Source organism: Lissotriton vulgaris, chromosome 1_1 (genome assembly GCF_964263255.1).
Source record: "Lissotriton vulgaris chromosome 1_1, aLisVul1.2, whole genome shotgun sequence".
NCBI lineage: Eukaryota > Metazoa > Chordata > Amphibia > Caudata > Salamandridae > Lissotriton > Lissotriton vulgaris.
The window spans coordinates 208,479,821-208,502,865 of NC_141685.1; positions in this window are offsets into that span (position 1 = coordinate 208,479,821).

The window sequence follows — 23,045 nt, forward strand, 5'->3', positions numbered from 1 at the left end:
AGTGACTTCAGAACAGAACAGCAGAACAGCATAAGAACTAAAGCCCAGTGCACTGAAAGTATTTTACTGAAAGCTTATGGAGTGCTGATGTACGGGGTTCTTTCATGAAAAATAAAAGCATTTAATTGGAAAGGTCCAGCTCCAAAAACACGAACACTGGTATACTGTCTGCACTTCTGCCTGAACACACATTTTGGCCACAGTTACTGATACAGTCACTGCTTCAGGAAAAAAATGTCTCCTCTTTCTATTGCGATAAGATTCTTATGTAGGACAGCTGCTAGCAAAACAAGTTTTACTTTTTACATAAGTCGAAGGATGGTAAAGGGATACAGCTCTGAAAATGTCTATTTTTCATTGTAGAACAATCCCTGACGTTATGCTTGTGTGCTGTGCTTTTGTCGACGTGACTCCAGTTTGTTGAAATGTGACTTCAGTTTCCTACAGACACTTAGGCGATGTTGGGAAAGGGACCGACTCGCCTGGAGCAGGGAGTGTCAAGGTCTAGGCCCTTTCTCATGCGCAGCAGCCTGGGCTGTCGCCCATTCACACCTGCTCCTCAGCGTCAGGCATGACAAAGGAAGCCCTCGTCGTGCATACCTGCAGGAGGGGGGATGGGCGTCACGGAGGATGGGAGCGGATGAAGTTTACTCTTCTCTTTGGAAGAAGAAAATATACTGAAGCGCTCACAGGTTTGCAGCGACGAGAGACTGAGAATTAAGGGGCATTTCAGCATACTAACATGTTAACTTGAAAATACATTTTGAAACCGACATTAATCCAAAATATTCACGAGCACATCCATAGAAAAATGCAAAATGTTTCATTTAAAATCTGTAAATATGTTTTTAAATAATTCAGTGTCAACACCTGCACTAGCAAGAGGATATTTCTGAAAAACACACACAGCTTTTGATGTGCCTGTGATTTTTTCATGACTTCTGGGTGCCGGTTTTTAGCAACCCACTGCTTTTTTATTAGGACATTAGCCCTTAGAAACTATAATCTCTAAGATTTTGGATGTATTCTTTATATTCTGTAGTTTCGCTTTTTCGATTGCAAATTTAGGACTAAGAGCCTAGGAATGCAAACAATTAAAAAAAGACAAGTTGAGCACCTGAAATTAGTAACTTTATAAGTAATCAACATGTCTCTCAGTTTAGAAGTCCCATAAGAGGCGACACTTGGTGAAATAAACCCCTAACTAGAAACGAGGCTGTCCTGCTGAATCCCACAATTAAGGGCTAGATGTACATAGCCCTTTTTTGGTCACAAAAGGTGTGATTGCAGATTCAGGCCTTTTGCAACCCACATTGCAACCCACAAAAATGCTTTTTTTGCATGTAGAAACATCAAAGGGGCAGATTTACAATAACTGGCGCATCCCTGCATATCAGCAGGAATGCACCAGTTATTTTGCGTCACGGCAGACACCTCTTGCGCCACCATGCATGCACCGCATTTACAATGCGGCCCACGATGGGGCAAGAATAGACAGATGCGTGACGCATCTGCTGCCGTAAAGGTGACACATTGCTGGAGTTGTGTCGCAAGCACAACGCAGCTCCAGCAAGACTCAGGTGCCCCTATACCGAACATGCTGCGTCAATCCTTATGCCTGCTTCAAGCAGGCGCAGGGTTTTGACGCAGCATGGCTGTAAAAGTGACTGAGTGGAATCTTGTAGATTTCACTCAGCCACTTTTAGGAGGCGTTCCTGCGCGGGAACGTCCACCCCTGCGCAGGAACGCCCACATGTGGCGCAGGGCTTTACAACGTAACGCATCTCCCTAGATGCGTCAAGTTGTAAATACCCTGCAGCATGGTGCTGACTTTGCGCTGCCGCTGCGTCACAAAAGTGACCCAACGGTGCCGCAAATGTGGCATAAGGGGCTTGTAAATCTGCCCCACAGTGTTCTCAGTAACATGTTACCAAATCGGAATTGGATTTCCGACCAAATACCGATTTGGCATTTGGAAGGGGTGTGAATTGGAGTGGTATGTATTTATGTTTTACAACCGAATTCTGTGTGCAAAAAATTAACCTTTCACCACCACATCAGAGGAGGTGGTAAGCCATTCGCACATAGGAAGGGGTCACCAATGAACCCTATAACCTTTGTGAATGTTGACAAAAACATTTTTTACAGGTAGGCAGTTGTCTAATGGACTACTGCCTCCGCTTAAAAAATAAAATTACTCGTTTTTTTTTTTTTTTTTTAAACGCATCCCATTTTCCTTTAAGGAAAACAGGTTGCATTTAAACAAAATGTTTTTATTTAACAGCAATCACAGACATGATGGTCTCCTCACCTCAGCAGGATGCCATACCTGTGAGGGCTGCGTTCCCTAGTGGATCGCGGTTTGCAGCATACCTCATTAATATTCATGGGTAGGGCAAACTGCAACGCACAAGGAATCGGTAATTTGTGAGCTGACCTATCGTTTATAGGTCTGTTTACAAATTCCTGCAATGGTCGCACAAATTCTGGTTGCAAATTGAGACCAATGCAATGTTCATCTAGCCCTAAATTCTCAATAAAAAAATGCAAGGTGTGAGCTGCCTGTTCAGTCTTGTTTGTTCTTTGCAGTGTGGGCTTGCAGATGTGACTAGCCCTCAGACCCCCACAGATCTAGAAATTCAGCACATCCTACTTTTTATAAATGTGTTTAACTTTTGATTTCTGAGCACCCGGATATAAACTTGGCAAAGAACTGCAGTCTGAACCTGGTAGTGGCCTGAATTCTATACACAGAGATGCAGTCTTATTTGGGCATAGGCCTGCAGTCTCAGCTCAGTACAGGACTGCTGTGAGATCTGGGCATAGGGATACAGTCACAGAAGGACCGAGGCATGCATTTGGAGATGGGCACCTGTAATCGGAGCTCAGCACTTGCGTGAAGACAGAGTGTTGCACAAGGCTGGTGTCACATCTGGCCAATGTTATAGTTTCAGCTGGAAATAGCACTGCTGTCAGGCAGACATATCACTATAGTCTCTGTTGGGCATAGACCTGTAGTTGGAGCTGGGCACAACCATGTAATATCTGCTAGGCACAGACTAGGATTCTTAGTTTGGCACAGGTCTACAGTTTCAGTTAGGCACAGATCTGCTGTCTCAGCTGGGCATGCGATTACAGTCTATGCTGGACTAGGCCTGAAGTTGGCCAGATCTGCTACTTAGCGACTTAGCTAGGCTTGAGCAGGAGCTGGTCACTGGGCTGCAATTTGGCTACTGTTGTAAGAAAGTTACATTTTTCTCATTTAATTACTTGTCCTCTCTGGTGCATAAAGCCACAAATGAGCTGTTTTACAAATCCCTATAAAAAATGTATGAGTCAAGAGCACATCTCGGGCAGCCACACATTTTTCAGGGTGGGCTTTGTCACAATTACTCATTACCCATTGCACTATTGATAGTACATTATTCACAGTCAGTCTGGGACACTGTCTCTTAAGTGAGAAACTAATGTTCATTAGGGGCAAAAATCAGTATCTCTAACTAACAGTCCATTGGTGATACAAAACTAAATAAAGCAGTAAAGTTGTACTTTTGGACACGCATCTCCTACATGTTTTCTTATTTTGAAAGTGGCATTATTTTTTTTCTGGGGCATTGAACCCTCATACATTAAGAGGACGCTTGATCGATCGGTCCCCCACCAATTTCAGATTTTCCTCCCATCTAAGTTGCACTACTTATCTCTTTCAATTGTGTACGTCTGGAAAATACTCCTTCCCTTTGAACGTCTAACAGTAATTGCTCCCTAATTGCATATGTGGCTCTCCAGGTAAGTTCTTTACTAGTAGCATAATTAACTTTTTCAACGTACCCCTACTAGGTAAAACCCAATGTGTATAGGACAGATGCGTGAACTCCAGGCAAAAATCTTGCAGTACGATTACATGACCAATTAAATATGAGCAATCACCCACCGCCCTGCCTCACCCTCCCCCAACCACCCCATAACTCCCAGTTGTTGCGGACCTACCACCCATAGATCCAATACTCAGTCACTGTCTGCTGCAGGCGAGTCCCCTGTCATCACCTCACAGGAGAATGCACCACTGGAAAAAAAGCTTGCTGTACAACAGCCTTCAACTCTCTGAGTGTGGTCTCCACTGAAGGCTTAATTGTCTTCTTTCTTGTCACTATCTTCCAGGCTGTGTCAGTGTTCATAAGCGGTCTGTCCCAGTCAGCAAATCGTCTATGTCTGCCTGCAGGCATCCGTGCTGCCTCTATCAGGATTCTAAAGATTCCAAAGAAAGGCACAACCAAAATCCATGGGCCCTCCCCTATGAGACCGGAGTTGCCTGCCAAGGTTCATCTCTGCTACTCCCACTATGGCTCATCAGCACCTCTCACAAGTTTGGGTCATGATAGGTATGTAAAGGGACAGAGTAGGTTGAGCTTGCATAAAAGTTTGAACTGTACATTTCCTCACAGAGCTGGTGTGCATAGCTAAGACAGGTCCTCACAGAGATGGCTTTGTTTTAGCCTTTTATACCAATATTTCAAGCTCAGGCTCTAGTATTTACGAAATATTCCAAGCTGTTGCCCCATGATTTTATATTTTTTTATGGGCACCCCTGTGATTTGTAAACCTATTTCTCTGCCTTGGCGCTCCAATCCATACTGTTCAACCTCCTGTATCGAAAGAGCTTTCTGGGATCACCAGTGGCGAGCTATTATTGCGTTTGCTAATCAGAAGTCCCATACCTACCAGCAGTTTGGTGACTCTCAGTGTGAGAAGTTGGCCTGGTATATAATGCTCACTAATTCTTAGTGATCACTTTGTACCATGCCAAGCAACCCTTATGATGATGGTTGTAATTCAACCTTGTAGACCAGTTATCCTAGTGGTAACGTGGACAAAGCAGTCTTAGGCTAAACTCTGAAAGGCATGTGAAGCCAGCTGTTATACCATACACAACCCCCTTGAATACCAAATGAAAGGGACACCACACAGATATATATTGAAAATATATATTGATTTATTAACTATAAAATCCCCCGGACTCTTTATGAGCACAGAAGCACAAGCGTTAAATCACAAGACAGTTTAAAATACACAAAAATTGCACAATGTGGTTGAGCCCTAGGGGCCACCTAAACCATATACTAAGAAAGTGGTATAAGAGATACCAATAGGAAAGGGAACAGGCCTAGGGCCTTGGGAATCGCTGGAGCTATTCGAGACTAGCAGTGACTAAGTCGGGAAAGGCCCGCTGGACTCGGGTGCAGTGTTCAAAGTGCACGCACTTTCCAATGCAAAGTCTATGGTGCGTAAAAAGTACAAAGTTAGAAAGTTAGGAACCTTCCGAGTGACCTACGGAGTTGAAACTTAAGACACAGGCCCTTGAGATGTGTACCAGTGCAGGAGCACTGGCGGAGCTGAGTTACCTCACCCACAGGAAGCGGGTGCACAGGGTCGAAGTAGTGTCGGGTTTCGTCACGCTGGTCGATGGTGCTTGGAGCTGAAGATGCTGCAGGCGGCTCGATGTGAAGAGTTCCGGTGGATCCAAGGGTGGATCTGAAGATGTGAAGACCTGAAAGCAGAGGGGACAGTGTTCAAAGTCACTAGCCAGTGACTACCGTGGAACCAGATTGGAACCAGGCGATGTCGGGTGCAAACAGGCGTTGTCGGGTGGCTTCTTTCTGCAGCCACATGGATATCCGGGGTCGAGGACGTCCAGGAGTCGGTCACGAGCTGTCCCACGCAGGCTCCTCGCTGATGGCGGTGTCGGCAACTTGATCGGAGCAAACAGGCCTTGGCAAAGGCAAGCCAGGCAGAAGTTGAAAGATGCTTAACACTCGGACCAGCAAGGTCAGAGCGGGCGCTCTTTTTTACAGGAGCTTGGGTAGGTCTGGAGCAACCAGACCTGCTGTGTAAATCGTTGGTTTCGTCGCCAAGATGGCCGCTGACCACGTGGCTAGTGGCCGGGATGGCGCATCGAGTGGCACAATGCAAAAGGGCCCCACGCAGATCGTGGAGATGCTGGAGGACTGATCTTCGGTGCAAGGGCTGCTCGGTGGTGGGGGTTCTCAGTCCCCAAAGCACAACGTCGAGGATGCCTCAGAAGCTGCGCAGTCAGCTTTTCGAGTGTCTTCCAAGAGGTCCGGTCCCACGTCACTCGGTGCCTCCACGGGTCCCTTCCTTGCAGGGACTGTGGATCGGACTCTGAGAGGTCTGGGAGTCTGGTTCTTGTCGGGCTCTGGGCTCGGGCTCCGGCGGGAGGCGGCGGCAAAGCAGACGTCGAGTTGCTGGTTGGTACCTGTGTTCACAGGGTGGCCACTCCTAGGCCACAAGGGAGATTCTCTTCAGTCTTCTGTGCAGCAGAATGTCGAAGTCCAGTCGTCTTCTTAGTTTCAAGTTGATTCAGGATGATCTGCTGTGCAATGGCACTGCTCCCACTCTTATTCCCAACCTGAGGGGTGGATCACCTACTAGGTCCCTCCTCTGGGAGGAACCAGAAAGGGGAGTGGTTACACCCCCTCTCCTTTGTCCAGCTCCACGCCAGGACTGGGGCTGGAAAGCCCCAGAACCGGTTTGGCCTGGCTTATGCACAGGGACACCTTGTGTGCCCCAGGCATGTCTCAATCTATTCAGCCCTGTCCTACCCAATACACAAAACCCTGTCTGGGGTGGTGCTCGCACCTCCCCAGGCAGGAAACTCTTTGTCCAGGCCCTCCTCGCTGGAAGGACTCCCAGCAGCAGGAGGTCAGACATGTGTCTGTGGTGGCAGCATCCATTTTGTGATGCTGAGGCTCTGGTTAACTTTAACCGGGGTTAAGGCTACACACATGTCGTGTCCCTCTAGAAGGGTGGAATGCTATCCCCGTCGACAGAACTGTCGAGGGGATAGTATTCCAATTCGTATGACACCTTACTCGACATGTTTTGATAAAGCCAAACCAAAGATAGCATATAACCGCGAGGATTATAATGCACTTAAGAGTATATGGTATGGCAATATCCCAGAACAGCTTAGGGAGTGGTTCCCGTCAGCTGCAGACAGGCTCAGCTCACGCTAGAGCACCATCTCACATATTTCCAAGCACTCTGCCTCCAGGATTGATGAGGCCTTCCATAGGAGTGGCTGATAGGAACATATGTGTCCAGTTTAGGGTTAGATATAGGGATACTATATCTAAGCAAGAGGTGATTACACCAACTTACCCCAGCTGAGGGATCAGCCAGTTGTGTCAAATATGGAGGCCAGGCCAGGGGTGGCACAATACATGCTGCAGCCCCTGGTAGGCCTTGGCTACACCTATGCCCTGGGTACCTATGGTACACTGTTACAGGGGCCTATAAGGTGAACCAATTCCAATTGTGTTATGCACCTAGGGTACATGGAGTCCATTTTAAGGAGAGAGCAATCAGCCTGGGGCCCTGAATAGCAGGATCCCAGGCCAACTAAGTCAAAAACCAGCTAAACACCAGGCAAAAAGTTTGGGGGTAACCATAGTCAGATATCCACCTTCCTACACTCAGACCATCCCTTTTCTCCATCAAACCCAGAAGTGCCACCTTGCTATCGTTTGCAACCGTTCTGTCCACAACCTCAGGAAGAATAGAATGAACACATGCCCAGTATCACTGATTAACTGGGCATATCAACACCATGTGGTCAAAGGTGCCTGGCTCGACTTTGACAGGACAGGATGGACCCAGTCCCTTGTTCATTTTGCTTGATCTAGTTGGGCAATAATATATTCTATGAAAGAACTTCACCTGGATGATCCTCAATCTCACAGAGATCGCCTGGATTTGAGAGGCCATCTTTGCTTCCACCCAGTCAGTATCATCCAAGGGGGCAAGATCCTATATCCACCTATCACATAATTCCACCAAAGGATCAGGGGTATAGTCGGGGTGGGTAAAACTCCAGTAATTATGTGTAGCGTAATCACACAGAATTACCTACCAACTTACCATTACCTAAGAATGCCGCAATATTGCGTGAAATTATGGAACAAGAGTGATTCTGCAGTATTTCAATATTGACTTGAGCATGCATTTTCTGCTAAGAAACCGTGCTAAATGGAGCAGGACATGAATAGCAAGCGGCCGCTTGCTAAATGTGTTCTCACTGTAGCATGTTTCCACCCAAATTACTCTCAATTACACGAGCAGGAGTAATTATGTAATTATCAGAATTTCTGTGTCAAAGAGTAACGCAGAATTACCAAAATTACTCCAGCATAATCCTGCCCTGGCTTAAGTATTAGCAACCAGTGTGCGGTAGAGTCTAGAAATGTTCTTGCCCTCTATGACAGATAATGTGATGTGCGCCTGCAATCTTTTTTCCTTTTTGGTAAATGAGAATGTATGTTTTACAATTGTGTTTCTCTCACTACCACCCAGTTTTTCCCATTGTCCTTTCTTGCTGTGTCGCCCCTCCATCCATTACTCGACATTGAACTCTCTTGTGCCTTTTTCTGCACTACCGAACTCTCCATGTTGCTACCTCACTATGTCATTCCTACCCCCACCAGTGCTCCAAGTTGTCCTCTATTGTCCTTGCCCCCCTGACCCCCGGGCATGCACTTCATCTGTGTTGTTGCATCCCCCATCCACTCCTGGCCCCCTAACCCACTCGCCTCTTCTTTTTCTTTTTTGTGATTGTTTGCGCACAGTTAAAAAAAATGTGGGGGGGAGCTATTGTTTATCTAACAACATTTTTTTAAACTTATATTTTCGGCATGATGCTCAAAAAATTAGGGCGGCTGCATCATAGCACGTTTTTCGATTAAAAAAGATTTACCAATCCATCTTGGATTGAGAAATAAACAAAAAATGCCTGGCTCATTTTATAGGTGAGCACATGTTTTGCCACATGCCTAAAAAAATGACACATCATCCCTTTTTTAATGTATTAGCCATGCTGCACAGCAACCGGGCTGCTGTATAGAATGGCTAAATATCATTGGCAAAGCCAATAGGTCTTAGTTATGATGCTACGTATTGGGTGTGAAATTGATATTTTCAAGGTCATCGCATCCACGGTGACAGTAGAAAATTCAAGCTTGGGCTGGTCATGTCACAGTGGGAAGCAGTGGGTAGGGTCGAGGATCTATTGAAAACTTCGTCAACTTTTTGTAAGAGAATGTTGGCCAAAATATCGCAGAAGGATTCACTACTGTTAGTGAGCTTACTTGTTTGCCTGTTGTGAGTTTAATGACTGTTTGAAATAGTTCTTAGTTGAATTTTTACCTGCTTCAATCCAATTCATGAAGTAAGATGTCCTTTCTTTAAAAATCATAGCCTTATAGTCACCTAGGCATTTTTTGTATTTGACCCTTCCTTCATCCTTGTAATCTGATCTCTACCTTTTCTCCTGTCTCCTATGGCTCTGTTCGAGTGCCCTCAGGTCTCCTGAGAACTAGGGGACAGAAATATGGTTTCTCTTGTATTTAGATATCGTAACTGGTGCCAGGAAGCAAGCACCTTTGTCTAACCAGTGTGTGTACTGTGAAACAGCTGTGTCCAAGTCATCTGAGTGGGCTGATAATGATGCCTCTAGCATATTCATTAATAGTTTTCATTGAATTTTGCACAAAGCATGAGAAAATATTGTGTTTGGAGTGGTTTAGGGAATCTGAGTTTAATGTCAAATAGGACTGCATAGTGGTAGGTCCAGGCTAAGGGAAGAGTATTGCCATTGCCCCAAGCGGTGTTGTTGGTAAAGAGACCTTCTAATGTATGTCATGCCAGCTGAGTAGGACCTTACACCAGTTGTGATAGGCCAAGGGACGACATAGTTTGGAGAAGTGCTGCTACGCCGGTATCTCACAGGGCATCGAGGTGACAATTAGAATCATCCAAAACTGTATAGTCACTAAAGAGAATGTTGGCTTCTATCAGGAAACTAAACTCCTGATTTAAAATAAATAGAGGGCCAGCTAGGTGAGTAAACAATGGTCCCATTGAAAAAATCAGATTTAGATATTTCAACGCTAAAGGAGTAGGTCTTACAGTGAGGTGACAGTAAGAAATTACAGCAAACCATTAAATTGGTTCTAAATATAATCGTTAAAACGCACCCCCCTCCTCCCCCAGCTCCTGACTGGTCTGTCCGAATGGTGGATGGCAAAACCATCATGAATGGCTGCTAGAATTTCCCGGTCAGTTGAGGAGCCGGCCCGGATTTCGGTAATAAAGGCAAGAGAGGGTTTATATGTTTCCATGTAAGGTAGAAATTCAGTACTGTGTTTCACCAATGACCTAGCATTGATGAGGACGCAAGACAGTTTTTTACTGGGCTTATTGGACCTTAACTGATGGCTTAAGGAGGTCAAAGATGGTGAACAAGGCTCGGCTACTGGCGAGCCCAAATGTGAACCACAAGTGTGACAAATGTGATAGCCTTTAGTTATACAAGTGAGGGGATCCAAATGGCAGCCAACAGCGCACTTACCTGAGGGATTAAGAGCGAGCAGCGTATTGCACATGTAGATCAATTTAGGCCGAAGTTTGGGCCTGAAACAAAAAAGGGGTACTGGTGCTCAAAGTGATCCAGGCGTGAATGGACCGGATGGGCGCAGAGGGGTGCAGACAGGAGCAGAAGGGAGCAGTTGAGATTGCCTTAGGCGCACCCTAGGCCAGTAGCGCGGGTGTGCTTTGCTTCCCTGTAAGTAGCCTGCCATAGACAGGGTGTAGGTAGAGAAGTACAATAATCCAAAATATTTATTCATTGTGATTGTAGATGTACATCCATTGCAGAGGAATCCAAGTAAGAGATCATTTAAATGGTAAAGTAACCCCAAGAAATCTCACAGGGATAGTTTTGAAGCTGATAAAGGAACTTTGATAGCGACACCATCTTAATGAAAGCGATCAGTGACAAGCAAAAAGTGCAATTTCTCTAACTAAAATGTTCTCATTTAATTTCTTCAATGTGTACCATGCTTCTGGAGTAAACACCCATGATTGCAGGATGCTACAGGTGGCTTACACATAACTCACAATCACATTGCTTTGAGTGTGAGGTATGAATTAGCAATAAATACCTCAAAGCGCTAGGTCTTTGGAGGGCACTGACAAGAGCTATATCCCTTTCAGTGTATGGAAACGCACAACAGCATTGCAGTCTGGAATTACTTTCTATACAATTTTATATAGCACAAACCAGTGGTGTCACTAGGGTTGGTGTCACCCGGTGCGGGTAACTCATGGTGTCACCCCCTCACGACTTACCGCATGGAACAAGGATACCAGTAAAAACCCTGGGGCTTCTTTTATTTACAAGCCCCTTGCGCCGCCGGTGCGCCACTTGTTCCCATATTAAAAGTGACGCACTGGTCGCGCAAGGGGCTTGTAAATAAGCCTCCCTCTTCCACTCACTAGTCAAAGCTGCCACCAGCTGGCTGCCTGTCTCCCTTAGACTGGTGAGGGGGCACTGTACCAATACCCCAGTGGGCTTCAAAAACAACAAGGAGCACGTCCAGTGCTGCGCTACAGATACCGAAGCAGACAGGCCCTGACCACCGGCCAGCTCCTCACACGGCATCGTGGTGCTGCTATTTCAATGGGGGTTTTGAGTTTGGCTCACAGTTAGTGCCTGGACATCATGGTGGTGCCGCCTGGGATATGCAGTGACCTTCAGTACCAATTCCGACCCTCCCCCCACGCCCTGCATTTAACCAAACCACCAGAGGCGAATGGCGAATCGTTCTGCCCTTTTTTTATTGTTTTCTAGTGGTGACATCTGAGGCTGGTATTGATAGTTACACTGGTTATCATGGATAGTGAAAATGAAAAACTAACCTTTTTCACTTTTTTAGGAGTCAGCAGAAATTCCATATTTAGTTAAGTTATCAATGGAACTTAAACGGTACATGCTCACTTTTGTTTTTAAAATTGTGTTAACATTTCTGCACTAAAACCATGACAATTTCGATGATTACATTTCCATAGAATGTGTGAACGTATTATTTTCTCAAACGTCCCTAGAAGTTTCTTTAAAATACAAACCTCCTGTATATTCCTCGGGTTGGGAGTGCTCTGGTATAAAATATTATAGATAGTAAAGAAAGTACCCTTAACCATATGTTGAATGTGTGATACAGACTGCTTTTGTAATTTAAATCGATGTAGTATCTATTCCAATTAAAATTGTCTGTAGAATGAAGGGTATGCGTGAACTCTACAATAAGATTGCAGCAAGTACTCTAAATTCACTTCGAGATAAAGGGTCCAGGCTCCAGCTTAGCAACGACGGGTGTGGCAAAACCATGCGGTATTTATTGGCTTGACCTATTTTGATTAATTACACAATATAATGTTCCTCAACCAGAATGGTAAAGAACGTTTCTGTCAATACATTCTAATGCCCACTTTCAGTCTTTGGAAGTGGATCGTAAACACACAAAAAGACAGTAAAGAAAATGTAAGATAATTTGCTTTTCAATGAAGGAGCATTGAGTCCCATATTTCTACGGTGTTGACTGTTTGGTCTTTGGGTATAGTCAACAAGTACAGATGGTGTCACAGAATGTAACTAAAGTTCAACAAAGTTTGAAAGAGCTGAAAGCTTGCATGTAAATGGCCAGGATGCTGCCTGCCCCGTTTCACCCTGAAATATCGCTTTTGACACCAGCTGGAACTATAAATCGGTGCCTGCTTGCCCGCATAGGATTTACTCTAACAGGTTCAGGCTTAGCTGCACCAACATTTTCAGCAGTCAGCTGCTTTTATAGCCACCATCTGAAACGGAGATCCTCCTGCCTGGGCGAGGTCAGTGCATGTATTCAGTCGATAAAAAAGGGTTCATGTGTGTGCTGTTGTTGTTCAATACTCAAGCGCTGTTTGCACGGCATCGGTGGAAGATACACGAAGACACAAACTTTTTTCTACCGGGTAACATCATAAACTTCTTTTATCGGGTAAGAAGATCTGTTATAAATCGCCTCGTTTAGGATCACATCGCTGCTTTAACACAAGTTCAAGATCATTTCAGGCACAGTGACCTCTGCTCAAAGTTCAGAGGTGATGACTGTAGCGCTCTAGTGCTCCGAGGGTCTCAGGATGGGCCCCGGAAGCACTACCCACAAATGTATCACTTTCTGGCCAGGCGTGGCCAGAAAGCTTTAAATAAAGGGACGGGGGTGGCACGGCACTTCCTGTCCAGACCAGTATAGCACGAGTGTGTGTGTCCAGTGACTTACCTCCGCAAGCGACGCAGCGTTGCAGGCCTCGCTAGGCCCCTTGCACCCCCACACTGGCGACGAGGGTGGGATCTGCCTAAATCGAGCAGCGCCAGCCAGCAGCGCTACCTGCCCGACCAACAACGGCTCGAACACTCCGGCCGCAGCACCGGAGCGGAGCAAAGACGACGACGAAAACAGAACCAGCCACCCGGGGCAAGAATCCACCTACCGGTAAGCAGCAGATGCAAGGAGCTGCGTGTGGCACCGGCGACGGCAGCGGCAGGACGGCCCATGCGAAGAAGCGCGCCGAGAAGAGCGACCCGGCAGCAGGCCCGGCAGTGCGCGCATGCGCAGAAGGAGAGGCGCCAACACAAGTGAGAGAGGCCCTGAGAGAGCGCGAGACAGGAGGGGCGCCTTGAACCAAGCAAGCGCGAGGCCCTGAGCGCATGCAAATACCTCGCCGGAGAGAGAGGAGAAGATATCTCCCGCTAATGAAGCTGCCCGCCACGGCACACGAGAGGAAGTGAGAAACAAGCACAAGCACGTGCAAACACGCAAAGTCATCGACACCAAACACCAGTGCCAAGCATACCTGCATCAACAAGCATAAGCAAACCTAACCTGCGAAGCAAGGAGAAACGCCCAGTAAAAGAGCGCCAAACCCCCGCACAACATCAGAATGTCCACAAACACAGGGGGAGCAACAGGTGGAGCACAGCAAGTGGCCGACCCAGCACCGCGAGCAGGACCCCAAGCACAGGCAACAGCCCCCGGGACACAACCACCAGCACCATCAGTTCACTCCCAAATCCAAGCACTACCACCTTTCAGTGAACTGATAGACCCAGGCACAGCAGCGCCCAGATGGGCCGTGTGGCTAGGACAGCTCAACAACTACTTCACTGCTACGAGGGAGAAGGACAACGAAGTAAAAAGATCCCTGTTACTGCATTTTGGAGGCACAGAGCTATACAAGCTATTCAAACACCTGCCAGATACGGGGGACGATGACGACTATGACGCAGCAGTCAACGCACTAAACGCACACTTTGACCCCCAATTAAACCCGCATTATGAACGCTTCAAATTCCGCCAGTCCAAACAGAGGGAAGGAGAAACTATGGACGCATTTCATGCACGCCTGAGGCACCTCATAAGCACGTGCACCGATGATGACGAAAAGAAAGAAGTAACTGCGCAGCTCATCCAAGGTTGTCGCAACAAGCACCTGAGGACGCTAATTCTAAGGCAACCGCGCATAACACTCGAAGAAATACTAATTCTCGCCAGGTCCCACGAGCTGTCAGACGCACGTGCGACCGCAATGGAAGCAGCCCTGAACCCACGGGCAGAAGCGGGAACCGTGGTGAAGACAGAAAGAGTAGACGCGGTCCGCGGCGCCAGTCGGGGAAGCAGAGGAAGATGGCCGACCAGGACGCCGCGCCGTACATCATGCGGATACTGTGGCAGAGAGGAACACAACCAAGATGGCTGCCCAGCACGAGGCAAAACATGCTCGAAATGCGGAATACCCAACCACTTTGCAAGCGTATGCAGAGGTGGTTTCCGGGGAAGAGGAGCGTCAGGAAGAAAATCAATCACCGGAACCGTGAGGCAGTTGTCACTAGACGACGCAGCGTCGTCCCGATCAAGCAGGTCGCCGAGGCAAGCGCAATTTGACGAGTCATCCACAGAGGACGAGGATGAATGTTACTACGTATCCTTCGTAAGTGAACTAAAGAGACGGCGAAGGCCCCAGCCAAAATGCCAAATACACATCGACGGGACACCAGTGACCGGCGTCATCGACACGGGAGCCACTGTGAACGTCATGGGAATCCAACATTATAAAGCACTGAAGCCGAGACCCAAGCTGGTCCCCTCAAAAGCACGAATACTAACCTATGGCAGCCAAGATCCCCTCCCGCTGCGAGGGAAAATGGTAGTTCAAGTTAAAGCGGAAGACAATGAAGTAATGACGACCTTCCATGTCATAGACAAGGAGGCAGACCTACTTGTGGGAAGCAACACGGCAGAAGATCTCCGCCTCATCGCGTTTGCGAACGCCGTCAAAGCACTCCAAACGGAGGACATCCTACAAATGTTCCCCACACTCTTTGAAGGCCTTGGAACCATCAAGCGACCGCCGATCAAACTACACATCGACCCCGCCATTCAACCAGTGGCGCTAAGGCACCGAAGGATACCGTTTCACCTGCGCACCGCAGTAGAGAAAGAACTGAACCAACTAGAAGCACAAGGAGTGATTGAGAAGGTGTCGGGGCCAACACCGTGGGTGTCCCCGATGGTAATAGCCGAGAAGCCGCGCCAGCCAGGCAAGATCCGCATCTGCATAGATATGAGGATCCCGAACAAAGCCATACGACGGGAGCGACACCTCACTCCAACAGTAGACGACATCCTGACAGACTTAAATGGGGCCCAATGGTTCTCTAAACTGGACCTCAACGCAGGATATCATCAGCTGAGACTAGCGGAGGAGAGCCGCTACATAACAACCTTTTCAACACACCTAGGGCTGAGACGGTACAAGCGACTAAATTTGGGCATATCATCCGCAGCCGAGATCTTTCAAAATACAATTAAAGAAATATTATCAGGACTTGAAGGGGTGTTGAACGTAAGCGACGACATCCTGATCCACGCCAAAACGAGTGAGGAACATCACCAAAGACTGAAAGCCACCCTGCAGAGACTCGCACAGTATGGTGTCACCCTACACAAAGACAAATGCCAATTTTTCAGAAAGTCAATAGAATTCTTTGGATACGTGTTTGACTCAGACGGAGTGAAGGTAGACCCACGCAAATCTCACGCCATCAAGAACGCCCCAGCACCCACAACCGCGTCCGAAGTGAGGAGTTTCTTAGGGATGGCACAATACTGTGCAAGGTTTATACCCAATCTAGCCACAATCGCAGAGCCCTTAAGAAACCTGACGAAGAAAGACAGTTCGTGGAAATGGACAGACACCGAGGACAAAGCGTTTCACCAAATCAAGGAGGCACTACTAGACAGCACCACAATGGCATATTTCAACACTGCGAGACCCACAGAGATATTGGTGGATGCCAGCCCCGTAGGCCTGGGAGCCCTACTATCACAAGAAGCCGAACCCGGGGTGTGGGCCCCGCTGGCATTTGCAAGCAAAGCCTTGACAGCGACAGAATCGAGATACTCGCAAATTGAAAGAGAGGCATTGGCCGTAAAATGGGCCTGCGCCCATTTTCACCTCTACATATCTGGTCACCCATTCAGAATGGTGACGGACCACCAACCGCTAATTCCTTTATTCCGAGGCACAGCACCACACCCACCGCCGAGAATTGAACGCTGGGCCATCCAAGTTCAACAGTATCAAATGGACCTGGTATATAGACCTGGGGCGAAAAACCCGGCAGATTTTCTATCATGCCACCCTTTCACTGAAGGAACCCCCAACGCAGAACAAGAATGTCAGACCGAAGAGTTCATCAATATGTTATCAACAGGAGCATGCCCCAGGGCGCTGACTGCAGACACCATCATTGCCCACTATGACAATGACACAGTCATCCAACGGGCGAAAGAAGCAATACAATCAGGATCCTGGACAAACTTCCTAAAAGACGTCAGCGGGTGGAACGAGGCGGACAAAACACGCCTGCACCAATTCTGGAAATTACACAAGGACCTCAGCTGCGCTGACAACGGATTGCTACTGAGAGGAGCCCGTGTGGTCATCCCCAAGACCTTACAAGAGAGGGCGACCACCCTAGCACACGAAGGACACCAAGGCACCCGCAGGATGAAAGCTAGGATGCGAGAGAAGATATGGTTCCCCAACCTGGACGAGTGCGTTGACGCCACCGTACGAGAGTGCCGAGCATGCCAAATAACCAGCAGCCCTGAAGTACCTGCCCCAGTAATCACGGAAGACCATGCCCCGTCGCGGTGGGCATGGCTAAGTCTAGACTTTGGGAGCTTCCCGGATGGGAAGATCACGGTGGTACTGATTGACAGTTACACCAAGTACCCCATAGTAGAAACAGCAGCATCAACCAGTTTCGCGAACATTCGCCCAATCCTCAGCAAAGCATTCGCGATGTTCGGCATCCCGCTGGTCATCAAGACGGACAATGGACCCCCGTTCCAAGGGAGCGAGTTCAAAGAATTTCTACAGAATCTGGGAATCAAACATCACCGAATCACTCCCCAATGGCCTCAGGCCAACGGTAAAGTGGAACGGTTTATGCGAATATCATCTGCAGAGGGGAGTGACCCAGAAGAAGCACTGCAAGCCTTCCTAAGGGAATACAGAAGCACACCGCACAGTACCACCCTACAATCTCCATGGGCGTTGATGTTGGCTGGACCACGGAGAGACCTGCTACCTATGGCCGACAATTGGGCTCCTGCACCATATTCGCCAGCAGGCACCCAGGAACGGAGAAGAAGGACCAATGAGAAAGCAAGTCTCAAAAGGAGAGCCAAAACAAGAACCCTGAACCCAGGAGAGACAGTCTTAATCCGTATAAGGAGACAAGGAGGAAAGTTCAAAACACCGTTCGAACCAGAACCCTGGGTCATCAAGGAGACCAGAGGGACAGCAATCACAGTCAGCCGAGACGGGGAAGAGGTGACTCGAAACATATCATGGTTCAAACAAATACCACCACCGAGAGAACAAAACTCCGACCATGACTCATCTGCAGCGAGAGAAGAAGAAGGGAACACAGCCACAACCAGCACATGCCGGCCCCCAGACGCCGCAGAAGAGTCACCTCTGCTATCACCAAGACCCGCTCAAGACCAGACACCTCTGAGAGGCAAGTGGCAATACAATCTTAGACCCAATCCAAGGCCTAACCACAGACTGGCAGACTTTGCATGTTGAACTGTTTAATTTCATTTATTTTCAAAATCCAAGTTGGGAAGGGATGTAGCGCTCTAGTGCTCCGAGGGTCTCAGGATGAGCCCCGGAAGCACTACCCACAAATGTATCACTTTCTGGCCAGGCGTGGCCAGAAAGCTTTAAATAAAGGGACGGGGGTGGCACGGCACTTCCTGTCCAGACCAGTATAGCACGAGTGTGTGTGTCCAGTGACTTACCTCCGCAAGCGACGCAGCGTTGCAGGCCTCGCTAGGCCCCTTGCACCCCCACAATGACCGCATTCTGAGATACTAGACAAACAAGTAAATCTGTCTCACCTCGGCCTCCGGACCCAAGAACTGAAGTCAGTCCCAAATTTGAAGGGGAGACGACGGCGCTCGCGATATCAAAGGTGGGGACGGGGTGACACATTAATTCTTTATTCTAGCAGTGCAGGATGCACTCCCCTGCCCTGCCGTCTGGTCTCCTCACACAGACGTGGTACTGGCGCGCAACTGCCGCGACGCGTCAGAGGACGGAGCACAGCGCGCGGGGGCTGTCCCAGGGCCGTCATTGGTAGCCTAAAGATTGACGGCCCTGGGACCCACAAACTGGCATCTGCATCACACCATCATCACAACTATAGGTGGTGCGTTCGTGCGTGGTGCGTGGCGACGTGACTGACTGCAGTATAATATTTTAATTTGTAAGCATGTGCGCACCATGCCGGTGCGCTTGCTTGCGGCTTGCTTGCCTTGCACTATAAATAAAAAGCAGCACTGGCAGCAGAGGTAAGGGCGAGGCTGAGGCTCAGGCTGCACTGTGCACTCCACTGTGCAGTGCAGAGCGAGCCAGCCAGTGTAACCAGATTGGTGTCACCCCATGATGGGGTGACACCCGGTGCGGTCCGCACCCCCCGCACCCACCTAGTGACGCCACTGGCACAAACTCAACCCGAAGCTATTGGAGCGCGTTACACGATTACCAGTAACATTGCATAGGGTCACATACATTCCCTTTTTTGGGGATTAAGTGAATTTTCCAGAATTACAGAATGTTGAGGCGACGTAAGATATACTCTCCCAATTAATTTTCATGACAAATAAACCTTTGTATGACTTTATGCCTGCATTTCTAAATTACACAAATTGCTTTATTAATGTTTACAAACTCGGTAAGAGTTAGACTGGGTTCAAGTCTCTGGGTGCTTAAACCTTGTTCTGCTCTCAGTATCCCAGTCAGTCACATCTCATGCTGCCTTTCCCTGCAAAGGTGCTGTCTTTTCAGCAGGGCCCATCCCCCAGTCTGGGAGAGGTTCCTGCTCAGGTGATTCCAGCGCGCTAGCCTCTTGACGGGCTAATGTCCCTTTTGTTATGCACGAGGGTGAATCTGCATATCTGTGCCCGGACACCCTGAAACCATCCAGGTTTTTTTTTCTTCAAGGCCGCCAGGATGATCATTCCGAGGGGCAGAGGAAATGCTATTCAAACTAGGTAAAGTGATTCTTCAGTGAGCAGACTTGTAAAAGTGTTTTCCTTACATCCTTGCGCACAAACTTCACAGGTATTTTTTCCAAACCATTTTTTTCACGGACATAAAGTATACATTTCAAGTAAGCGCTGAAAGTTCCGAAAAGTCCAGAACATTATGCAAGCAAATATCTAGTAACTCATATATTACTGTTCGTGAATTCTCGCTTGTAAGGGTTGAGAAAGCTTTAAAACAGGTAATAATATCACTGCAATTTATACTCAGTGCTAGTGCAAGTTTTAAAGAGTATCTGATATGTGCTTAATAAAAAAGAAACATCTTTTATCACAGGTTTGTACATGCGCAAATGTTTTATGAAAATATTACTCCATTCAAAATAAAAATGTAAGCTAAAATAATTCATTAATTGTAAATGCAAATAATAAATTATAACAAGTTCTTGATTCCTTCATACCAATGTAAACTCTAATCCTTTTTTAACGCAAACGATGTATGTGATTACAACTGGGGAACACATTTCTCACCCCAAGAATTTTTACAGATGGAATTTTCATCAGGAAAAATGTGTCACTAAACTTGCTGGCAAATGGTGCAGATTTTGTGTTTGTGTAGTAAAGTGGTAAACATACATTTTGTCTGTTACTTCCTCCCCCAGTTCTGAGTGCAAAACTGAGTACACTGTCACATTACCCATCAGTAATTATGGTTCCCCCTGCTTGATTTATTTATTCATTTATTACTTTTTTATGCAGCATGCCTCTTATCGAAGTGGCATGTTGGTGCACTGTGCAAACAAAACAAAGCAAAAGTATTTTCTCTTAGATTAGCACTCACATTAAAATAAGAGCAATAGGCAGGGCTTTAAGTGGGCTGGGTCTCAACGGTGCTCTGTTTTTTAAAGGAGGCCTCGAAATGGGTCTCACTCGGGCTCTGTTTTGTGCCCTGGCACAGGCGGTTCGTTTTTTTCCAACCACAGTGACAGCAGGCACATCGATGTGCGCGTGCTCAAACTGCTCACTGCTCACTTCTCACTAGTGGATACGTTACGGCATAATGTCATGCCAAGTCAGCATTGTAGGGGAAGGGAAATCCTTTAAAGAGTCATTTTCTCTCTGTATTTCTCTTCTCTTTTTGAAACTCAGGAGCAGCAACATTGTTGTGATGTCACCAGGGCTTTAAGTGGAAACTTTTTGAATATTATATACAAGCTATAGTTGCTGCTTATTTATCTTATGCAACTAACAACCATTGACAAAGCCAATAGTCCTGACTTGTTGTTGGTATGTTACTTGTTGTATCATATATCTGGATGCAACGACAGAAACAGCAAAATACAAGTCGGGCGGCAAGCACAGATTTTTAGTTTACATGTTTTAAGCCACGCCCTTAATTACATTGACCACGCCCCTTTGAGAGAACCCCCATTTTTTTCATCTCACTTAAAACCCTGGCAATAGGTTAAACCATGGGTTAACTTGATATTATTTTAAAATGAGTGTGTTTCTGATTGTCCAAAGGGTGAAGGGTGTATGTAAGTAATATGCAGGGATGAGGGGACAAGGGGCAACAAAGTATGCAACAGCTTTCCAGCCTGACATCCAGCACCGCAGCTCCATGGTGTCTGCTGTGTCTTACCAGGCACCACCAAGTATCCATGTGGCAATGCAGAGTGCAACCCTGGAGCAATTGAGCTTTCAACAAGGGTGATGATCCTGGATCAGTTACACTGAATCAGGAGGTTTGTGGATGGTGCATCCCATCATGTGTAGAAGTGGTGTTCTCTGAAGAGATGTCAGGGGTGTGTGCTCCACAAAAGGCCACCAGTAACACCCTTAACCCCTTCCATGCTCATGACGAGCTCAGCTGATGTCATGAGTGATGTCACGGACCATGTCATGAGTGATGTAATATGTGACGTCATCAGCAGTGCATTACACGCGCAGGTTATAGTGAGTCCAACTAACTATAAGTGGAATTTCAATGGTTTTATGTCAGTACAATTTCCAGCTAACTATAACTGGTGTGAAACCTATGGTTTTTTCAGTGAATTTAATAGGTTTTTTAAATGCTAATTCCTAACTATAACTGGTGTGAAACCTATGGTTGGTTTTTTCAGTGAATTTCAAAGGTTTTTTAAATGCTAATCCCTAGCTATAACCAGTGTGAAACCTATGGTTTTTTCAGTGAATTTAATAGGTTTTTTAAATGCTAATTCCTAACTATAACTGGTGTGAAACCTATGGTTTTTTCAGTGAATTTCAAAGGTTTTTTAAATGCTAATCCCTAACTATAACTAGTGTGAAACCTATTGTTTTTTCAGTGAATATATATGTATATTAATATAATACCTTTTTTTTAAAGTATATTCTTTTTTTTTTATGTTTCATCCTGGAGCGCTCCAGGTGCGCGTACCGGGGAGCGTCCCGGGAGCGTACCAAAAAAAAAAAAGAAAAAAATTATAATGAAGGAGTGAGCATGAGCAAAGGGGACAGAGATAGTGGTGTAAAGAGAAAGAGAGCTAGAAGGAAGAACACAGTGGAACTGTGTAATAGATAGTAAAACAGAGAAAAGGTATAAGTGGAAGTAACTGAGAAAAGGAAAACGAATAGGGAGCAAAAGAAGAGAAGAAAGAGGAAGAAGACTAAAGCAGAGGTTCTGGGAGAATGTGAATGGGTGATGAAAGTAAAAGGAAGGAAAGTAAAGGATGGGGAATGCCGGGTAGTGACGGAACCAGAGAAAAGGAACAGCGGTAACGGAGGGAAAGAAAAGAGCAGTGAGTGTAAGTAAAGAGAAGTGAAAGAGAGTGGATAAAAGTGAATAAGGGTAAGATATGGGGAGTGACAGAGAGAAAGATCAGAGAGAGTAAAGGAAGGAAGGATAGAAAGGGACTGAGTGAACCAGAAAAGAAAGGAAAGTGAGGGAGTGTGGGTGAGCAGGAAGACTGAAAGAAGTTGAATGTGTTAGGAAAGTAAGGAAAAGGGAAATAAACATGGAGGATAAGAATAAGTGAGGGAGGCAGATTAAGGAAACCGAGGTGAGGTAGGGTGTGAGAAAAGTAGTGAGGTTAAAGCAAAGGGTGATGACAAACTACATTTTTTTGTCATACTTACAATATAATTAATGAAAACTTACTTGCATGTTTAAACTACACTTTATATCTGTGAAAGACAAAAGAAAAAAAAGTTATAATTAGTAAAATATATATTTTAAAATAGAAGAAACAGGTCAAGAGGTAAAAAATCAAAAAAAGTGTACTAAGAAATAAAGCAAGAGTGAAGGATACAGAAACGTAAATAAAGTAATGTACAAAGACAAAAAAGAGGGAAAAAGAAATTGAAGGAGAACAAATTACTGAAGGTAAGTAAGATACTAAAAGAATGTGACATACCAAAACGAAATCAGGAAAGAGAAGTAAGTAAAAGGAAAATGGGTGAAAGGGAAAGGAGTCTAAATGAGGATCTATTTACAAGAAAGAGGAATTGAAGATGACTGAGAGTGAGTGAAGGGGAGTCACAGTGTGAAGGGAT